This window comes from Podarcis cretensis (assembly GCF_951804945.1).
Source record: "Podarcis cretensis genome assembly, chromosome: 1".
NCBI lineage: Eukaryota > Metazoa > Chordata > Lepidosauria > Squamata > Lacertidae > Podarcis > Podarcis cretensis.
Window position 1 is genome coordinate 104,549,624 of NC_137170.1, and position 23,112 is coordinate 104,572,735.

A 23,112-nucleotide genomic window follows, 5' to 3' on the forward strand; every position below is an offset into this window, starting at 1 on the left:
TTTATTACAATAATGGGCTTTTAAGGACATGCCTGTAAATGTTCTAGGATTCCACAGGTGCTCTTTACGAATGCAAACAAAGGTGTCTATTAAGAAACAACACACACTTGAAAACAGGATTAGAACATAACAAAGCATGCTATAGTGTCACTTTAAAGCAAATCCTTGACTGGACACGTTAGGTCTGTTTGTTTTAATGAATGCTTCCAGATCTAAGAAGAAGAAAATGCAATAATATTTTTGCAAGCCTGCTACATTTACAGTTATTTCTGATCCCTTGAATATGTGTCTACGTCCACCACAAATCGTCATGGGAATGTAACATATCTGAATAAAGTCACATAACATTCATGACCCTATAGACACATTTAAGGTTTTCCATTTTTTATCCTCATTTTCTTATATCTTAAGATAACTCAGAAGTAATTTCCAGCTCAATTATCCTTCATAGATAATGTACTAGTTGATAATATCCTGATTCTGAACTTAGCATACTTATGTCTCTGAAGCTTGTTCCTACTTTGGCACCTTCACTGTACTTTTTTTCTGAACACGCTAAAAACACTTATTGTTCAGGTAACCCTATCCAGACATGCAGCAGCTGTTGCATGCTTCAGTCTGGTTTTAGCATTTTGGTGATTTTGAATGCCTCCAGTGCTACTAATGTCTCTTTCTCCTTCTCTTCTGCCAACCCCCCGGTACACCTGGCAAACAGAGGAAGAGGAAGAGACAACTGGGGCTAGAGATTTCTGGTGCTGAAGCAATCTAATTACGATAATTAATTATTTCTCAGTTTACAAATGGCACAGCTTTTCTGAACTGGGAGGACTTGCTTCCAAGCCACCCAATTCCAATATTTGGTGCCATCCCTAGATTAATTAGAACCAGTGCCACTCTTGTTTCTATTACTGAAGCGCAGCTGGAGACCATGTGAAGCAAGTTATTAATGCATTTCCACAGATGCCCTCAGTAATTGGCAACTTGCCTTTGCAAGATATTACTGTTCTACAGGGATCATCAGGATTATTCCTTCCAGTTATACATATTGTGTTTTCCACCTGAAGAACACTCACACACAAAAATCTTCCAGGGGAAGAAAAAAAACAAACCTAGTAGCACTTACGTTTGCTACCAGGAAGATCAAACAAACCACTAGCAGAAGCTGAGTTACCTGCTGAGTTACCAAGAGACAAACATCCAGTCCTTGCTAATTTACCAAGAGACAAGTTCAACTGTTGCTGCTCTAGTCTGCAATCAAGAGGGAACAGTAACTTCCAACATGTTCCTCTACAAATGAGTCCATGCAATGTGAAAATGAAAGGTAGCTGAACTTATAGCTGGCCACACAACTCCTGTACATCAACCCAGTGGGCAAAACAATCGTCCACCTTGCCAAATAGCTTGCTGTCTGAAGCAACTACACAGAAGGCACTTGCATGAGATACGACAACCATTAGGCATAGAGCAGGGATGTAAATGGCCCTCCAGATGTTGGTCTGACTACAACTCCCACCACGCCTGACTATTGGCCATACTGGCAGTGGCTGATAGAGACTAAGGTAAAGGTAAAGGTACCCCTGCCCGTACGGGCCAGTCTTGACAGACTCTGGGGTTGTGCGCCCATCTCACTTAAGAGGCCAGGGGCCAGCGCTGTCCGGAGACACTTCCGGGTCACGTGGCCAGCGTGACATCGCTGCTCTGGCCAGAGCCAGAGCCAGAGCCGCACACGGAAACGCCGTTTACCTTCCCGCTGGTAAGCGGTCCCTATTTATCTACTTGCACCCGGAGGTGCTTTCGAACTGCTAGGTTGGCAGGCGCTGGGACCGAGCAGCGGGAGCGCACCCCGCCGCAGGGATTCGAACCGCCGACCTTTCGATCGGCAAGCCCTAGGCGCTGAGGCTTTAACCCACAGCGCCACCTGTGTCCCTGATAGAGACTAGCCTTTGACTATTATCAACCTTATTTAAGCCAGTAGGCATTGGTGCATTTCATGCAGATTTTATGTCACCATCATTCTAGTTCTCCAAACTTTGCACCCACTGACACTTAAGAATAGATGAAACGTGTTAGCTTTTTTGTGTAGCTGACAAGTTGAACAATTCATAATGCGGAAGTATGTGCAATTGATGGATAATACAACAATAAATCCCACAAAGTGCCTTTTCTCCTGTATAAGAATATGCTGGCTTACGCTTCTGGAAAAAAGATAACTGTTCATTGCATTGTACTCACAATGTATTGCTCACGTTTTAAGTTACTTCCCTATACTTAACAGGAACTGTCGTGATCATTAATAGTAAGCATAAGGCAGTTCCTTCTGCATCAGTCAGCACAATATGTAACAAAGTGCAGCTGTTGCATATTATCTTTATCATATCATGTTATAAAGGCTTTGAGTACCTAGTAAACATCATCATGAGTAGCATCATGAGCAGTGAATGAGCTCAGATAAATGCCGGGAGTTCTCACTGTTGCTGTAGCATGACTAATATGGATATTTGTTTACCTCTGTGTTATCTCAATGCAGCAGCTCCACTAAACACAATGAATGGGCCTTATGTTAGCATCCTTCCTTTTCATAACATTCAGTATAAGATTCACCACCGTTGTTCCACAGCATCCCTTAGCTTTGAAATCTTGACCCGACTGAAGTGCTCAGTTACATTCCTGGAAGGGGTGCATCAAAGCATTATTTTGCCCTCCATTCCAATTTACCAAATTCTGCCTGTTTTGAAGTCACCATGCACTTTCTTCCATCAAGTACCCAGTATGTGAATCAGCATATATTTTCAAGATAATCATAATGCCACCACAGGTGGTTTGAATAGTGGTGTGGTAAACATGGACTGAGTTATGAGTAGGTGGTGTTCAGTCATGTGACAAACAATGGTTGACTCCAATAAGGGTTAAACTAGATGGAAATTTGGTGTCCTGAACTCTGAAGCAGAAAGGCCTTATATGGATCAGGACTGTAGCACAGGGAAGATGGTTAACCTTTTCCCACTAGTGCCATTTTCACTTCTAAAATTCACCTTCCCATCCAAGCTGCAAGAAGCGGGAGTGGGGACTTATGAGGACACAGGATTGTGTCCAAGGATTTTTCTTTTTTAACTGAGACAAATAGCTATTTTGGGTGGGCAATTTTTGGCAGTAAAATAGCACAGGGGGTCCCCTGAACCACAGTCCTGATGCAGATTACATGTCTGAGTTTTTTTGAAGACTAAGGATCATGCAATTCCCAGATCACATCCAGTTTGATCCTTATCACCACCACATTTGCAACACATCATCTGGTGTTGTGAATTGGTCCTACCACCTAATTATGCTTACTTAGAAGGATAATTCATGGAAATTAAAGGCATGCACTTGTTTAGTGGGTGTCCTTCCCCAGTAAGCTAGCTTGATTTTTCCAAGCTGCCTGAGAACCCTCTAAGAAAGCTTGAAGATATTCAGATAAGGCTTCTGAAAACAAAGTCCAGTAGAAATGACACATACACATACACACCCTAATCTCTGGCAAACTTACCTAGGAAGGGCTGTTGGCAATACTGTTCTGGAATGCTTCTAAACATGACCAGTTGCTGCTGGACTCCAGTGGGAAAGAGCATCCATTGCCATTGGGAATTAATGCATGAGTGGGGGAGCAATATGTCCATTTTGCCTCCCTATCCAACCTTATTGCTCAATAGATACAGTTTGAGAGTTCTACATCAAGCTTATATATGAAGTCTATATAAATATGGTGTCAGTCATCCTAGTGTTAATCAGTACTCCATGCTCAGTACTCCAAGCCTTAAGGATAAGATCTACAACGCCTCTGTTGCCGACCTGCCCTCTCTTCCATGAGTCATCCATTCTTCGTCATCCAAGGTTTGTGTAGGAAAGAAGATGGACGGATGATGGGATAGTGTATTAGTAGCAAGTACATGATGAGCTGGACCTCAACATTAGAAGGAGGGTAGCAATTTGAGACGGGAAAAATTAATACCCCACCCTTTCATTCCAAAATTCACTGCCATCACTAGTGCTAAGTCACACAACTGATGACTATAGCGTTGTGCAACCCTTAACATTTTTTTTTTTAAGTCATGCCTTTTTCAGAATGTCCCACCTGAGAGAATGCAGAAAGCACCTTCTTTAGGTGACCGCTTTATTTACTTAAAATATTGCTTAACCACCCAGGGCAGTGTAGAAAAGTATGAATAAAATGAATTCATGCTATATATATAATTGCAGTTATTAGTGACAAAAAGAGAACAGGAATGGAATGCAGGATATTATTCTTTATGGTTTCAAAGTATATTGAGGAGTTTAGGCTGTCCAACAAAGAACATTCAAAGAAAATTGATCCCAAATCTAAAGCAAACAATACCCTCTATTTAAAATAATTCAGATTAAAAACCACAGGCTCTGCTACAATAAAAATAAAACAATGACTAGCAAAATTATCAATTAAGGCATAGAAAAGTTACAATGCTTTATATTAATTAACAACTGATACAGAAATGCCTGAGTAAACAAACAAAGAACATTTATTATTATTATTATTATTATTATTATTATTATTATTATTATTATTATTTCAATTTATATACCACTCTTTATCAAAAGATCTCAGGGCAGTGTACAGGATTAGACACACATTTCAAAACATCAATGATAAAAATATAATAAAAACATAGCAGAAAGCTTACTGACCGACAGCCTAATAGTAAAATAATCATAATAATAGCAGTCTTCTCCCCCCCACTTTCATAGGCCATAATTATCTAACAGCCATAGGCATGGGTTAAGAAGAAGGTTATGGCCTGTTGTCTAAAGGCATGCAATGATGGTACCATGGGAGCCTTTGGGGAGAGCATTCCACAATCTGGGAGCCACCACAGAAAAGGCTTGTTCTTTTGTTGTCACCCTACTAACTTCTGTGGGACAGGGGACATAGAAAGGGGCCTCAGGTGACAAACACAGGGTCCAGGTCAGTTTGTATGGGGAGAGGCAGTCCTTAAGGTATTGCAGTCCTGAGCCTTGGTATTTATGTATTAAAATTTACCTTGCATTTTTAAAACTCCCATTTTTGAACATTTGGGATTGACAGTACTGGCACTGCCAAGAATAACTGAGCAACAGCATATGTGTAGGTGGGTGTGATGTTTGCATATTCATATTAGTTGACATTTCCTTCAAGAGCAGAAGTTCTCTTAGGAACAGCCAAATAATTAGCAGTCATCATATCAATCTTTATTTTATAATAATGCCATTCACAAAATGTCTTGTAATGTTGCTTAATAGTTCACTCATCAGGAGAGTTCTCTCATCAAATCGATACATATTGCAAAACATCCACAATCCTCAGTTCATTTACTTGGAAGTAAGTTGAAGGGAACAACAGGAAATACTTCAAAGAAAATATGTTTACCACTCCATCACATAAAGAGAAAGGCTCTAGTTAGATGCAAAAATGATATGAATGAAGCATGTAGGAGCTCTCTTATTCTTGAAGGCTCTGTAACCAAGGCCACTTACACAGGGTCCATCGGGGGGGAGGCTACTACCATGATCAAGGATGTTTTGTGGGCTGGACAGCTGCAAGCATTGTTGGAGGACAGGGATTTTTTAGATCCATTCCAAGCTTGGTTCAGGCCTCACCACAGAAATAAGTTGGCCTTGGTCGCACTTTGCTGAGAGTGATACAGTGGTACCTTGGGTTACAAACATCTTGGGTTACAAACACTTGGGGTTACAGTACTAACCTGGAAGTAGTACCTCGGGTTAAGAACTTTACCACAGGATGAAAACAGAAATCATGCACCAGTGGCATGGCAGCAGCAGGAGGCCCCATTAGCCAAAGTGGTACCTCAGGTTAAGTGAGGCATCTAATCATAAGCCTGCATTTTTATTAAAGCTTATATGTTTAATCAGGGCCTGTATCTTAAAAGACCAGTCTTAGAAGACCAGTTGCCTAAAAACCTTGACAAGATATTTTTACTCCTAGACAAGGGGCCCCCCTGATTTATAGCAGAAAACAATTCTCAAAGTCGTAAAAAGGGAATTACAGGCTGACAGCCAAGGTTACACTGACCCTACAAATTAAGGGTGGATAAATAGTAAAATGAGCCATATCTTCTTCCTAAGGTTAAGAAGGTCAAGAGCAGTGAAAAAGCATCTAGCTGGCAGAAACAGAACATTTTCTGGGAAATCTTTTCTAAAGCTGTTTGTTTCTTAAACTAAGATCCTTTTAAGATTTCTTTTCCTTTTAAAAGGTTATTTATGTATTAAATATATTAGTTTAAATATAATTATGCAAAGGATTTAAGAAATGCTAGATTCTTATTTCATATAGTTGGAAGAGATCACAGGGGCCATCAGCCATCAGCCCCCCCCCCCTTGCCAGACAGGAGACGCCATCGAGCACTCCTGATATATGGTTGTCAGGCCTTTTGTTTAGAAACCTTCAAATGAAGGAGATCTCTCAATGTTGATGTGAACTCAATCTTTGACATATGCATAAGATAAAAATTCAAGATTAATTATCTGTTTTGGAAGGCAATAGGGCAAGGAGGGCAAGAGGTGAGCTGGTAATTAAGATTCCTTGTTGAGACACATGTAAGATATATTACTACTTATTTGTCATTTATAGATAGAAGAATATATAGCTTTTTGATTTCCATAAAAGGGCAAGAAGGAAATGGGTGTATCTTTTGTGATTGGCTCTAGCAAACAGCCAATAGGAATTTCAACCAGGCTGATTGGACAGAGGCAGCCACAGGAGGAGCAAGGGGGCTGGATTAAGGAAATATAAGTGCTGGCCAGAATGGCAAGAGGCCAGGCCAGAGCTTGGTAACCATATACCACTGTGCCTCATATTTATTTGTCTGACAAATAAATTACTATTTTAATTTCTCTATTGCTGCGTTGAATATTTCATTCCAGCTAAGCGTTAACCACAAGCAGGGTGCTACATTTTATGGTGCCTCTGTGACTCGGATAAGTGGTCTGCTGGAACGCAGCCCCTTCGCCCTACTGGGCAGGGTACAAGAGAGAGGACCTCTAAACTGCTTACCCAGCGCGCACTGGGAAATTTTTCCAGGGGAACGCAGAAGACTCGTCTGTCTGATACCCTGCTCACTGGCGGCGACGGACCGGGGGGAACCAGCCAAGGGTAAGTGCACAAAGGGGTTTTGGCCCTCCAATTAATTGGGAGGAAGAGAAGTCTTGATCAAACTTCTGCGTCTCAGTAAGGGGGAACTGAGTACGCTAGGTGGCTGGGTACATCAGATGGTGATCTGGTGTAGGGAAAGGTTGGGAGGTAGAGTGTGGTGAAGTATCCAGCGCATTGTATGTGTGAGAAAGTACAGAGCAATTTGTAGCTGACCTGAGTGTGGAGTGAGTAGTACTTCGGTTCCCAGTGAGGCGACTCCATCTGGGCAAGGAATCTCACAAAGCGCTTGTGTGTGTGACTGAGTGGATACTTCACAGGGCCATACAATGGGAGTTGGGGGTTCAAAGGGGGGAAATACACCTCTTGAATGTATGTTAAATAATTTTAAGAAAGCCTTCTCAGGGGCATATGGAGTCAAAATGACGCCAGAGCGCTTGAGAACGTTATGTGAATTAGAATGGCCGAAATACAATACTGGATGGCCATCTCAGGGAACCTTTGATATAAATTTAGTAAGCAAACTTTGGTCTGATATCACCAAAGAAACTGGAGGGTGCCCAGAACAATTTTCATATATAGATTCTTGGCTGAGCACATTAAATAAAAATCCTCCATGGATAAGGGAATGCAAAGTCAAACAATGCAAATTATTGGCTGTAAAAGCCGAAGCTAGGAAAGGAATCTTGCCAAATAAACTCAAACCCATTTTTGAGGGACCAGAGGAAGAGGTGCTTCCACCTCCACCCTATGCTCCACATCGAAGGGAGCCTAATCCAAACACTCCACCAGTTGTAACCCCAAGGCAAGAAACTGGAATGAATAATGGGGGTGGAGTCACAGAGCTTGATTCCTTGATAGATTATGATAAATATCTTCAGGAGGCATTGGAGTCCTATAATAAAGCCCAAGCAGAAGTGGTTATTCCACCTGTGACTCCTAATAGACCTCCATCTACAGTCTCCTTTAGTGGAACAACTGATTGCCTACCCCAAACCCCTGTACATCCAAGTCCTAGAGAAATATTACAGAAGTTACAGGGAGACCTTGATCGGTCAGCAAGCAATACAGCCAGGCGTATAAAGCTGCTAAAAGAACGCCTTGGGACAAATACTATCCCCTATGATTTGAGGCCCCTAGAGCAAAGTGAAGAAAAAGGTCACGTAGTAGCCCCTCTTAGAAGAGTATTTGATGCACTTGAGGAGCCTGTGCTGGTTAACGGGCAACCCGGACCACGGCCACCTCGAACTTCGACCCTGCAATATATTCCATTCACGACTACGGATCTGATGAATTGGAAAACACACACCCCATCTTTCGCAGAAAAACCTCAGGCTATGATGGACTTGGTGACTTCAATAGTAAATACTCATAGTCCTACTTGGACAGATTGTCGCCAGCTCCTAAATACTCTTTTCACCACTGAGGAAAGGAGAGACATAATTGAAAAGGCACAGATATATTTGCGTGAGCAGGCCAGAGTGGGAAATATTTTTAATATTGATCGTCATCTTCAGGACAACTTTCCCTTGGAAGATCCTAACTGGGATCCAAACAATGCAATTCACCTGGCCAGACTTACCACCTACCGCCAGACACTTGTGCAAGGTATCCGCAGGGCATGCCAGAAGCCCACTAATATGTCTAAAGTCTCAGAAGTAGAACAGAAACCAAATGAGAGTCCGGGAGACTTTTTAGAGAGGCTGCAGGAAGCCTATCGTATATGGACTCCTTTTGACCCTGAAGCCCCTGAAAACAGCAGAATGATTACTGCTACATTTGTGGCCCAGTGCGCTTCTGACATTCGTAAGAAAATTCAGAAATCAGAAGGATGGGAAGGGATGCTGATGAGCCAAATTATGACCATTGCACGCCGAGTTCATCGGAATAGGGATGAGGCTGAGAAACAAGAGAAGAAGAAGTGGCAGAAGGAAAAGATGGTAATGCTAGCCACAGCAGTGAAGCAAGATTACCGCCCCTTAAATGGAGGGAGAGGACGGGGAAAGAATCCACCACTGGGAAGGAATCAATGTGCAAATTGCAAGAAGGAGGGTCACTGGAAGCGGGAGTGTCCTGAACCCTTGAGGTTGGAAGAAGTACGCCCAGGTCCAGGCCCAGGCCCAGGCTCCGGCCCAAGAAATCAGGGACGGGGACGGGGAATGATCCGAGATGGAAGATATCAGAGACCTGGACAAGGACGGAGTAGAGACAATTTCATTGGACTGGCAGAAGAGGATTTTACCCAAAACTAGGAACGACCGGACTCCATAAAGTTAGGCTTCCAGGAGCCCACGGTCACGATTCAATTAGGGAGCCATTTAATAGACTTTATGATTGATACTGGGGCTGAATACTCAGTACTCCCAGAACTATTGCAGAAAAAGGCATCCAAAAGTGTAGTCATTAAAAGTGCCACTGGACAGTCAGCTAAGAGATCTTTCCTCCAACCTTTGGAATGCCAGATTGGGGGACATCGTTTAACCCATCAGTTTTTGTATATACCTGAGTGTCCAATACCTCTCTTAGGCAGAGATATGCTGTCCAAATTGCAGGCCCAAATCACCTTCACTCCTCGAGGTCCAGAAATGAAACTGCCATCAAAAGCAGCAGGAATAATTACCTTCTCAGTACCTAAGGAACAATCATGGCGCCTAATGTCAGCCTTGCAAGTCCAACCCACATTAGATACAGAATTAAACAAGCTCCTCCGAACTCTACAGGTGCCACCAGGAGTATGGGCCGAAAATAGCCCACCAGGAATGGCTAAGAATATAGCTCCAATTGTAGTAACCCTAAAACCTATGGCTACCCCTGTATCTGTAAAGCAATATCCCTTACCCCGGCGAGCAGCAGAGGGCATCCAGAAACATTTGGACCGCCTATTAAAATATGGTCTGCTTAAGCCCTGCCAATCAGAATGGAACACACCCCTTTTGCCTGTTCGAAAACCTGGGACAGATGAATACAGGCCAGTACAGGACTTGAGGCTCGTAAACCAGGCTATCGAGACCTTGCACCCAAATGTACCAAACCCATATACCTTGCTGAGTTTGATCCCACCAGAAGCAACATTTTTTACTGTATTGGACTTGAAAGATGCATTCTTCTGTTGCCGGCTGGCACCACAGAGCCAACCTATATTTGCCTTCCAGTGGGAAGACCCTTTGACAGGAACAAAAGGCCAGCTAACCTGGACAAGATTGCCCCAGGGATTCAAAAATTCCCCAACTTTATTTGGCACTGCCTTGGCGAAGGATCTAACAAGTTACCCCTCAATACCGGGAGAAAAGGTGGTTCTGCAATATGTGGATGATCTTATACTAGCGGCAAAGGATTTTGATACCTGTAAAGAAGGGACAGAGGAACTGCTCCACTTGCTCTGGGAAGCTGGCTACCGAGTTTCCCAGAAAAAGGCACAGTTATGTTTAGAAAAGGTCAAATATTTGGGCTTTGACATCTCACACCAACAACGAGCATTGAGACCAGAGAGGAAAGAAGCTATTTGCCTTATCAAGGAACCTACCACAAGAAAACAACTTAGAGGATTCCTGGGAACAGCAGGGTTTTGTAGACTATGGATACCTGATTTCAGCAGTCTGGCCAAGCCCTTACATGAAAGCACTCGAGGTGCAGAAAAGGACCCATTTGTATGGGGACCTGAGCAGAAACAAGCCTTTTTAGTTATCAAACAACGACTTATGGAGGCCCCAGCCCTTGGATTGCCTAATTCGGAAAAACCCTTTCAGCTGTATGTACATGAACAGAATGGGATTGCAGCGGCAGTCCTGACCCAGAGATTAGGAAGTTGGAACCGTCCAGTAGCTTATTTGTCTAAACAATTGGACTCAGTAGCAAAAGGATGGCCTCCATGCCTAAGGGCAGTAGCGGCCACTGCAAGCCTTGTCAAAGAAGCTGATAAATTTACCTTTGGCCAGACGATGTATGTGAATGTACCTCATGCTGTTCTGACACTCATGGAATATAAGGGTAGTTATTGGCTAACGAACCCAAGGATGGCTAGATACCAAGGCCTATTGTGTGAAAATCCCAGGATTCATCTACGAGTAGTGAATATGCTCAATCCAGCGACTTTGCTGCCCCTACCAGAGGTAGATGATGAAGAATCACATGATTGTCTCCAAATAATGGATGAAGTTTATTCCAGTAGACCCGATCTGAAAGATGAGCCATTGAAAAATCCAGATGTTGTATATTATACTGATGGTAGCAGTTACCTGCATGAAGGTGCCAGACGAGCAGGATATGCTGTGGTCACTAATGAGGAAGTTGTGGAAGCTGAAGCTTTGCCTGCTGGCACCTCAGCACAAAAAGCTGAACTTATAGGTTTAACTAGAGCTCTGCAATTGGCAGCTGGATGTAAGGCAAACATCTATACTGATTCTAAATATGCCTTCTTAACCCTGCATGCACATGGAGCTCTATCGAAAGAAAGAGGTCTAATCGGAGCCCACGGGAAGGCCTTGAAATATGGACCTGAAGTAGAAATCCTGTTGGAAGCAGTATGGGCTCCAGAACAGATTGCTGTAATGCACTGCAAAGGTCATGGACGAGGAAGGGATCCAATAACCAGAGGAAATCATGCTGCTGACAAAGCAGCCCGGGAGGCAGCCCAAAAGCCTGTGGGAGGATTTATAGCAGCCCTCATACCAGAGGTAGTTCCAGAAGAAGTTAAACCTCACTATACCCCAGAAGAGAGGAAGTGGGCTGAACAGGAAGGAGCGGTTGTGAAGGACGGTTGGATGATCCTGCCGGATAATAGGATTTATGTACCTCATCATCTAGCAGGCACAATTGTAAGAAATTATCATGAATCTACTCACCTTGGCGGTACTGCAACCAGAGAGAGTCTCAGTCGGAAGTTGTATATTATTAATCTATCACAATTAGCAACTTGCATTTCACAGAAATGTGTTCTTTGTGCTAAAAACAATCCCAGGCAGGGACCGGTACAACCTCCTGGAATTCAGCATGTGGGATACGTCCCCATGGAAAGCCTAATTGTGGACTTCACAGAGTTGGTCCCTTCTAAGGGATTCAAGTATCTCCTTGTGTTTGTAGATACTTTTACCGGATGGGTTGAAGCTTTTCCCACCCGAACTGAAAAGGCACGAGAGGTAACTAAGAGACTCCTCACTGAATTGATCCCGAGGTTTGGATTACCTAGATGCATTGGAAGTGATAATGGGCCAGCATTCATTGATCAAGTAGTACAAGAAGTATGTCGAGTCCTACAAGTGAAATGGAGACTGCATGCAGCATATAGGCCTCAGAGTTCAGGGAAAACTGAAAGAATGAATCGGACTCTGAAAACCCAATTGGCAAAATTAACCCAGGAAACGGGATTGGGATGGGTAGATGTGTTACCCATAACACTGTTTCGTGTTCGGTGTGCACCCACAAAAAGACTTAAGTTGTCACCTTTTGAGCTCCTGTATGGGAGGCCACCCTCCTTTGTTCAGGATATTCCAGCTGACCTTAAACAAATAGGAGACCATGTGACACAGGAACAAGTGCAATCTCTCTCCCGTGTTTTTGTTTCTCTTAACAGGTGGGCCCTCGAGCGCACGCCGTGCAGCATTGCCGAGCCGATTCATCAGTTCCAGGCTGGCGATAGCGTATGGGTGAAAGAGTGGAAACGCGATCCACTTGCACCTAAGTGGCGTGGACCTTACACCGTCTTGCTCTCTACTCCAACAGCGGTGAAGGTAGCTGAGGTGACCCCCTGGATTCATCACTCTCGTTTGAAGAAGTCTGAAGGCAGTTGGACGTGCAAAGGTGACCCCTCTAATCCTTTAAAACTGACTCTCTCCAAAAACCCCTGTATCTAGCCCTACCGGGAACGGGCTAGGTCACGGGCAACATTAGACGACCGGCCTGCTGCAGCCACAACCTGGAAGCTGGCTGACCTGCGCACGCCTGAAGCTTGAGGAGCGTCTGAACCAGTGACTGTGGACGGGAAGATTCTCTTATACAATTGATTGACTGCCCCCTTGTGGAACAATTATAAGGGATATTACTCATTGGGGATCCTCGGGATATATGTTTTGGTCTTGGTGGTTCCCCATTTCTGTCACTGGGGGAATTATATTGGGGCTAATATTTATTTGCTATCACAATAAGGTAATCTTTTGTGGAAGGAATGCATATGCTAGACATCAACATGATTTTATTATTAATCCTGATCCCTTGGGAAGGGGAAGGGTCCTTGAATCTGACCAAATTTGCTAAATATGGATTCCGCCATGACCACAATATGTGGGTAGGCTTAGCTGAGATGGTAGCCCATGTTGCAAATAGGACTAATTGCCTTGTTTGCTCTCTTGGGCCAGATGATTCAGAGGGAGGTATGCCCTTATTACCGATACCATTAAATGCCATTGGTATGGTAAGCGAAATGCCACACCAAACAGAAGTACAGAATTTCCCCGGATGGAACTCAACTAAACCAATACGAGTTATACCTGTGCAAGGGGAATTCTGTGTGCATAAATCATCAGATGCAGCTGATCCTACCATGATAGGCTCTTCCCATTGCCACTATACTTGGGATTATATTAAGAATAGTCAAACCTGGGCAAACGGTACTACGTATCGAACTCGGAATACCTTGCCCTGTGCACCTCCTTTTATTCATGCATGGAAAATGGTATGGAACATAACCGTGACAGAAGAAGGCAATCTAACATACTGCACTGTGAACTCTCTACCCCTTTTGATATTTCGCCTTCTGCACTCCACGTACCAAAAACCTCAGACCCGATGGTTGTGGTGGATATGTGGAGAATGGGCATACAAGAAACTCCCTTCCAAATGGAGTGGGACTTGTTTCTTGGGATGGGTATTACCACCAATGTGGATTATGCCCACTAGTTCGGCCAAGCGTACATGAAGAAACGCTGACATTTCTCATATAGCAGGAGGAAGTACCCAAAGTTGGAGCGGTACTGATGATTGGCCACCAGAGCGCATTATAGCCTATTATGATCCTGCCTCCTGGAATCCTGGTGAGCTCATACAAGGGGCACGGGATCCTATTTATAATCTAAACAGAATAATTCGATTGCAAGCAGTAGTGGAACTTGTAACCAATGCAACGGCCCAGAGTTTGAGACTTATTGCACAACAGTTGGATGAAAGTAGAGCCGCCATTTTGCAGCTGAAAATGGGAATGGATTATGTACTTGCCAGGCAGGGAGGCCTATGTGGAGTCTTGAACTTGACAGGGAATGCCTGTTGCTTCAACATTTCTGATAATGGTGAGGCAATCCGTGTGTTGGCCACAAAGATGGAGAATATAGCACATGTCCCAGTACAAACATGGGAAGGATGGGATATGGGATGGCTCACCAATTGGTTACCTAATGTCGCAGGACTCAAAGGGATACTATTGTCTTGCTTGTTTTTCTTGACAGTAGTAATAATGGTTTTATGTATGGTGCCATGTATCATTTCATGTTTTAGAAGTACAATTAGCAAGATGATTTCAAATGAAACTCTACCTCATATCATGGCCCTATACAGAGCTTTACCTCAGGAATATGAGGAAGGTCAAGCTATCAAGGACACTTGGGATGAAGGTCCTTGAGCTTGAAAGGGGGGAATGAGGCATCTAATCATAAGCCTGCATTTTTATTAAAGCTTATATGTTTAATCAGGGCCTGTATCTTAAAAGACCAGTCTTAGAAGACCAGTTGCCTAAAAACCTTGACAAGATATTTTTACTCCTAGACAAGGGGCCCCCCTGATTTATAGCAGAAAACAATTCTCAAAGTCGTAAAAAGGGAATTACAGGCTGACAGCCAAGGTTACACTGACCCTACAAATTAAGGGTGGATAAATAGTAAAATGAGCCATATCTTCTTCCTAAGGTTAAGAAGGTCAAGAGCAGTGAAAAAGCATCTAGCTGGCAGAAACAGAACATTTTCTGGGAAATCTTTTCTAAAGCTGTTTGTTTCTTAAACTAAGATCCTTTTAAGATTTCTTTTCCTTTTAAAAGGTTATTTATGTATTAAATATATTAGTTTAAATATAATTATGCAAAGGATTTAAGAAATGCTAGATTCTTATTTCATATAGTTGGAAGAGATCACAGGGGCCATCAGCCATCAGCCCCCCCCCCCTTGCCAGACAGGAGACGCCATCGAGCACTCCTGATATATGGTTGTCAGGCCTTTTGTTTAGAAACCTTCAAATGAAGGAGATCTCTCAATGTTGATGTGAACTCAATCTTTGACATATGCATAAGATAAAAATTCAAGATTAATTATCTGTTTTGGAAGGCAATAGGGCAAGGAGGGCAAGAGGTGAGCTGGTAATTAAGATTCCTTGTTGAGACACATGTAAGATATATTACTACTTATTTGTCATTTATAGATAGAAGAATATATAGCTTTTTGATTTCCATAAAAGGGCAAGAAGGAAATGGGTGTATCTTTTGTGATTGGCTCTAGCAAACAGCCAATAGGAATTTCAACCAGGCTGATTGGACAGAGGCAGCCACAGGAGGAGCAAGGGGGCTGGATTAAGGAAATATAAGTGCTGGCCAGAATGGCAAGAGGCCAGGCCAGAGCTTGGTAACCATATACCACTGTGCCTCATATTTATTTGTCTGACAAATAAATTGCTATTTTAATTTCTCTATTGCTGCGTTGAATATTTCATTCCAGCTAAGCGTTAACCACAAGCAGGGTGCTACATAAGAACGGTTTCAGGTTAAGAACGGACCTCCAGAACGAATTAAGTTCGTAACCCGAGGTACCACTGTACATGTTTGTACTTGGTTGAACTGTGAAACATGTGGCGACTGCCTATCATTTGGTTCCTAGAGTCAGGCCTGTGGAGAGCAGGTCACAGCCAGGTACACTTGCCTTGGCCTCGGAGAGCTAAGCTGGGTGGGTGGGGGCTCACCAGGGACTGGCTGTGGTTTTGTTTGAGTTTATAACTTTATTCTAACAAGACTCCTGCCCCAAGCATCAGACAAGTTCTGCATGGGCCTGCTTAAAGCTAAGCCTGAACACACAAAGGGGATGGAGGCGAGGGCATGCATGGAAACCCAGCCGCCAACATTCCCAACTGTGCCAGCTCCGCTTTAGGTCTATGTGCTGTTAGCATGAAAGACGAGATTCTGAAGTGTGTTCAAATGATAATTTGCCATTGGAAACCTTCTTAAGCAGGGCTCCTGCTTGTGGGGAGATTTCTAAGCATTTTGATTTAGTGCCTTAAAAAAAAGAAACTTTCAGACCTTTGTGCTAATCAAGCAAAGATCTAGGGGCATGAAGGGCCCCTAGATGTTCAGGAGAATGCCTAAACATAGCATTAGTCTTCACATCTAGCCCATATCCAGTTCCCATAGTGGCCAACCAGAGGTTTATGGGAAGCCCACAAACAGGTCATGAGCACAGTAGCCCTCTTCAGCTCATTGAGCCCCAGCAATGGGTATTTAGAGACATACTACCTCAGGTGTAGGAAGTAGCACATAGCACAGCATTGTAAGCAGTCATCAACAGCCTTATCCTTCATAACTTTGTCCAGTAGCCTCTGAAACCATTCAAGCCAGTGGTCCTTTATCTCAGACCTGGATTCAAATGGTACCAGAGAAATGTGGGACAGGCTTTCATGTAGCTGAATCCCACGCTGTCCCATTAACATTCACGAGAGAGCAAGTGCATGGTTAGGTTCCTTCTCATACCACTGTCATTGGACTCCACCCCATGGAGAATAGTGCAGAGTTGTGCTTGTTCTGAAAGGAATGTCACCTATAAAACATTTTGTCTTGCAAAAAGAAAATGGTCAGCAGCAACAACAGCTTAAAAGAGTAGAAGCCAGTGCTGAAAAGGCACGTGAAACTTTCCTTCATTTTTGTGACACGGAGCAAAAGTCATAAATCTGTCGAGCGACATTTGACTCGCTTTTGAAGATATCTTTACAATCATGATTTATAAGAACACTCTGAAGAGCACTCTGTTTTACTTAGCAGTCTCTTGGAAGGAAGGTGACCCTAAAATCATTTGTGGAGCCGTTCTTAGATGGCTGGAATGAAATATAATTGCAATTCTGCTCTTTCCTTGTTTCTCTGTACTCACTCCCAAATATTTTCCCAAATAATTTGCTAAACAATAATAATAATAATTAACAAGAGAATACTAAATAAACAAAAGAGGAAACCAACCTATAAGAACATAACAAGAACCTGCCAAATCAGGCCAGTGGCCCATCTACTCCAGCTTCCTGTTCTCATATTGGCCAACCAGATGCTCACAGGAAGTCCTCTCCTGTGGTTTCCAGCTACTAGCATTGAGAACCATACTATCTCCAAACATGGAGACACGGTATAGCCATTATGGCTACTAGCCATTGATAACATTCTTCATGAATTTATCTAATCCTCTTTTAAAATCATCTAAGTTGGTGGCCATCACTGCCTTTTGTGGAAGTGTATTCCATAATTATGCTGTCCTGAATCTTCCCACATTCCGCAAGAATGGATGTTCTAGTGTCATGTAAAAAATTCTCTATGCAACTTCTCCAGGCTGTGTGCAATTATATACACTTCTCCAGGCCATGTGCAATTATACACCCTTCTTGCTTGCATTTCCTCTAAACTCAAAAGCCCCAAAGGCTACAATCTTTTCTCATAGGGGAATATCTCCATCCCTTTGATCATTTTTAGTGCCCTTTTCCAACTCTACAATATCCTTTTTGAGGTGAGATGACCAGCACTGTACACCATATTCCACATCAAGTCACACCATTTGTTTGTATAATGGCATTAAAATATTAGCAGTTTAGGACTTCCGGGTTAGCGCGATCCGAGTAATGGCGGATTCCCTCCGAGCTCCGGAGGGAATCGGCTCCATTGCAAACGGGTCTCACCACGACGGCGACGCGGGGACCCTTAGAAACCGCAGGCGCGGAAGCCTGCGGACCTGGTGACTCGGCGGGCACCTAAAGCGCCCCCCCGACCCACGAAGAGCCTTTTTAAAGGCTGCGGAGAGGGTACGGGGAGTGGCGTGGTGCTGTGAGTAGACCGCTACTGCAGTGGAGCGAAGCTGCGAGCCATGGCCGGAGACCGCTGACTTTCTTCCCTGAAATTCGGACTCTAATTAATCCGTGAGTAGATTGGAATTTGGACTTTAAAAAGCTTATCCTTGAATTCGGCACGATCGGGGGATGTGCTAAAGGGAAGTCCGCACCCCCCTGCCTACAGAAAATTTAAAGCAAAGATCGGAGAACTAAGGTGGAGAGTTCTTTCCTTGGTGTTCTGTAAAAGATAAGATTTGCATGAATTTGACAGAAGAAGATGTGTGCTGGAGAGTAAGAGTGATTTTTTAGAAGTTTTTTTTTTTTTTTTGAACCCCCCCAGACCCGGGGGTGTCCTTTTATGTGAGCCGGAGAACAAGGAACGAGGAGTTTGACAGCTGTCAAAGGAGCTGTCAAACGGGCAGCGAAAGTGAAAAACTCTATTATTTAACACTTTTTGGACTTAATTTGTTACATTCGAACTAAAGTGGTTGGAAACAAAGTAGGGAAATAACAAAGTAAAGGACTATTGGAAAAGATTACTAAGTAACTAGAATCCCCCTAGGGGAAACATTGAAACATTGCAATGGCTGCAGATGGAAAACTACAGGCAGAGCTAGAAAGAATGTTTTTTCTTGTGGGAAAACTGGAGGAGCAGACTACGGTCATGAGTAAACAACTCATAACCTTGAACTCTAAAATAAATGACTCTGCTGAAGGTACAATGGATTTGACTGGGGAAAAATCTGCAGCTGAATCAGAAGAGATAACTTCGGAACAGGGGGAGAGCGAGCAAGGGCTAGTACAGATGGAGACTACCAACCACAAGCCTACATTGTTAGAATACAAAGAAGAAGACCCTTGGATTACAAATCTGCGAAAGATGCGAAAGAGGAGGGAGGAAGCCCCTGGAACATCTGGAATACCTGATTTTAAAAGAAATAAGAAATACGACTGGGGCTTCCTATTTGAGTATGGACTGGTTGATCTTCTGCAGCAGCTGGTGTCAAGTACTTTGGATGGAAGAAATTCTGATGAGACTGAGCTGAAATTTCCCCGAAACCTGAGGACCAATGAGGAGGGTTACCAACAAGATCGGCAAAGAGAGACTGACAAGGACTTAAAGGCCTCAGATGTGAGGAACCCAGGCTAAAAACTGTTGTTATGGATGGGGGGACATTTGGAAGGGACAGAAACCGGGGCTGGGGGGGGGAAGGAGAACTTGTTTTTAAATCTTTATGACTTTTGTGTTTGATTATTATGACCTATTTTTAAGATTAAAGGGAAATTCGTGGAAGGAACTCGAGACGACCTTAGAAAAGGCTTTAATGTTTTATAAGAAAATTGGATAAGTAAAATCTGGCCAAGTAAATGGTTTTTTTAATATATATATATATATATATATATATATAGATATAGATATAGTAATAATATGCAATGGATGAGAGATTTGAATTTGCTGAGTTAATGTAACTGAACTAGGATGTATGAAGGGGGGGTGGGGGGAGGTCAAGAACTGGGGTTAGGAAAGTAAGGTTATGAAATGTTATACGTGTTGTCTTTGTCTTTGTGTGTGTATGTTTGTCTTTATAAAATGTGAAAATTTAATAAAAAATATTTATAAAAAAAATAAAAATAAAATATTAGCAGTTTAATTTTCAATTCCTTTCCTCCTGATCACTAGCATGGAATTTTGGAATTTCTTTTTTTCACAGCTCCTGCAAACTGAATTGACATCTTCATTGTGCTATCCACTATGCCAAGGTCTCTCCCCCACCCTCCCTTTCTCTCTCTCTCTCTCTCTCTCTCTCTCTCTCTCTCAGCTTTTCCCTTCCTTTGCCTTGATGGATGATGGGTAACTTTTGTCAAAAATGGCCCTCAGCTTCCAGAGTTGTCTCCAGCTACTTCTTAGCTATTATGAGCCATTTACCTGCAATTTCTCCAACAAAAGATGTGACTAACATACTTGGCCAATGACTACAGTCATACCCCAGGATAAATGTGCTTCAAGTTAAATATTTTGGGTTGCGCTCTGCAGTGACCCTCAAGTAATGGAGCACGTTACTTCCGGGTTTCGCCGTGTGCGCATGCACAGGCAGTCAAAATGATGTCATGCGCATGCGCAGAAGCGGCGAAACACGACCCGCGCACGCGTAGACGCACAGACACAGGTTGCATTCACTTCAGGATGCGAACGGGGCTCCAGAACTGATCCCATTCACGTCCTGAGGTACCACTGTATTAAGGAATTTTAAGCAGTCATTCTGCCCCCAAAGCAAAAACAAAAAACAAAAAAACCCCGCACATACTATCTTGTCCAAACCCACAGATCACAGCAACCTATCACTTCAAGAGATACAGATAAGTTTTCCTACAGGTTGTATTCTTTATGAATTATCATGCCAGTATCAAATTTTAATTTATTTATTTATTGCTCTTTTATTGCCTCCCCCCTCTCTAGAATAATCAATATTCAAGCCATAGCTATCAACCTCTAAACTTCAGAATAATACCTTTTTTCCTGACCAAAATCTTCTTATGATTGATGACAGTAATCAGGCAAAAAAAGAGTGGTGCACCAGGAACTCCAGGCTGGTTGTAGCTGACTTTCAATCCAAGGCTAAGCACTTTTACAATGAAGTAAGGCTGTATTCAATGGAGCTTATGTGCAAGCTAAAAGCCTGGATACTGCAAGGTTCCCCACTTGCTTTCAGGGAAGAATAGCGCATCTTCAGTTGCCTTTTAGCTGATGAATCAGCTCTTCAGGATCCTAGCTGTTTCTCTTAAAAGGGGCAGTTATGTAATTGATAATGTGCACATCACAATATGCCTCAGCCCATGGATTGGGAATATATACGTCTAACCTAAGAATAATGCAGTTGTCTGAGAAATCACAAAAGTGTGAAAAGAGAAAATGCATCTTACTTGATGAACTCATGTTTCAGTGTTTCTTAAAACACACAAAGGGTTATAGATCACATCACCAGCAGCAGCAGTTTGGCAGGAAACCACAAAAGTGTGTTTCCCCTTGACCATCAGTGCTGCCCTCTGCTGGCTGGAGGCATGCAAGGTTGCTTATACCCAACACAGAGATGGGTGTTTCTGGGGCAATTGTCGCTGTGCCCAGAGAGGGGAAGTGGAGTGACTTGCTGGAATCTCCAAAAGACAGAGTTAACTAAAGAAGGACACACTGTCATGGGTTGGGAGGGGGTGCTCGGACAGTGGACCTTCATGACACAGCTGGTGGCATCTTGGACAGGCCATTGTGATGCTTGTTGTTGTTGTTTAGTCGTTTAGTCGTGTCCGACTCTTCGTGACCCCATGGACCAGAGCACGCCAGGCACTCCTGTCTTCCACTGCCTCCCGCAGTTTGGTCAGACTCATGTTTGTAGCTTCAAAAACACTGTCCAACCATCTCGTCCTCTGTCGTCCCCTTCTCCTTGTGCTCTCCATCTTTCCCAGCATCAGGGTCTTTTCCAGGGAGTCTTCTCTTCTCATGAGGTGGCCAAAGTATTGGAGCCTCAGCTTCACGATCTGTCCTTCCAGTGAGCACTCAGGGCTGATTTCCTTAAGAATGGATACGTTTGATCTTCTTGCAGTCCATGGGACTCTCAAGAGTCTCCTCCAGCACCATAATTCAAAAGCATCAATTCTTCGGTGATCAGCCTTCTTTATGGTCCAGCTCTCACTTCCATACATCACTACTGGCAAAACAATAGCTTTTACTATACGGACCTTTGTTGGTAAGGTGATGTCTCTACTTTTTAAGATGTTGTCTAGATTTGCTATCGCCTTTCTCCCAAGGAACAGGCGTCTTTTAATTTTGTGACTGCTGTCACCATCTGCAGTGATCATGGAGCCCAAGAAAGTAAAATCTCTCACTGCCTCCATTTCCTCCCCTTCTATTTGCCAGGAGGTGATGGGCCCAGTGGCCATGATCTTCGTTTTTTTGATTTTGAGCTTCAGACCATATTTTTCACTCTCCTCTTTCATCCTCATTAAAAGGTTCTTTAATTCCTCCTCACTTTCTGCCATCAAGGTTGTGTTATCTGCATATCTGAGGTTGTTGATATTTCTTCCGGCGATCTTAATTCTGGCTTGGGATTCATTGTGATGCTTATTTATTGTTAAACGTGTGTGTAACCTATGTTGAAGCTTCTCAACAACATAAGGTAAGGTAAAAGGTAAAGGACCCCTGGACAGTTAAGTCCAGTCAAAGGCAACTATGAATATGGCGCTCATCTCACTTTTTCAGGCCAAGGGAGCTGGCGTTTGTCCACAAACAGTTTTCTGAGTCATGTGGCCAGCATGACTAAACTACTGGCACACGGAGGACTGTGACAAGGGCCAGAGCATACAAAAACATTGTTTACCTTCCCACTGCAGTGATCCTATTTATCTACTTGCACTGACATGCTTTTGAACAGCTAGGTTGGCAGAAGCTGGGACAGAGCAACAGGAGCTCACCCCATCGCACGGATTCGAACTGCCAACCTTCCAACCGGCAAGCCCAAGAGGCTCAGTGATTTAGACTACAGCACCACCCATATCCCTTCTAAGCAACATACCACATAACTCACATGCTACCTTCATACCTGGTTCTTGCATCCTTAAAGGACTTCATTAGATTGTGGAAAGCTCTCTGTGGGGAGTTTGCTGTCATCTGGTTGGAACCAATAGTACTAGATTAGAGATGAAGTCCACTTCTAATATTCACAGCCAATGAGTAGTTGAAAACACACACCGACTACATTGTAGAGGACCTTTCAAAAGCCAATTGAAACTTGGGTGGTTGGTTTGTTGTGCAAAGAAGTTATTCAGCTAGGTCGAGGACTCTCATTACATTTTTTGTTAAGTGCCTGTGTGAATATCTTCTGGTAAAAGAGTGATAGAACATCACTAGTTGCTTGCTTCAC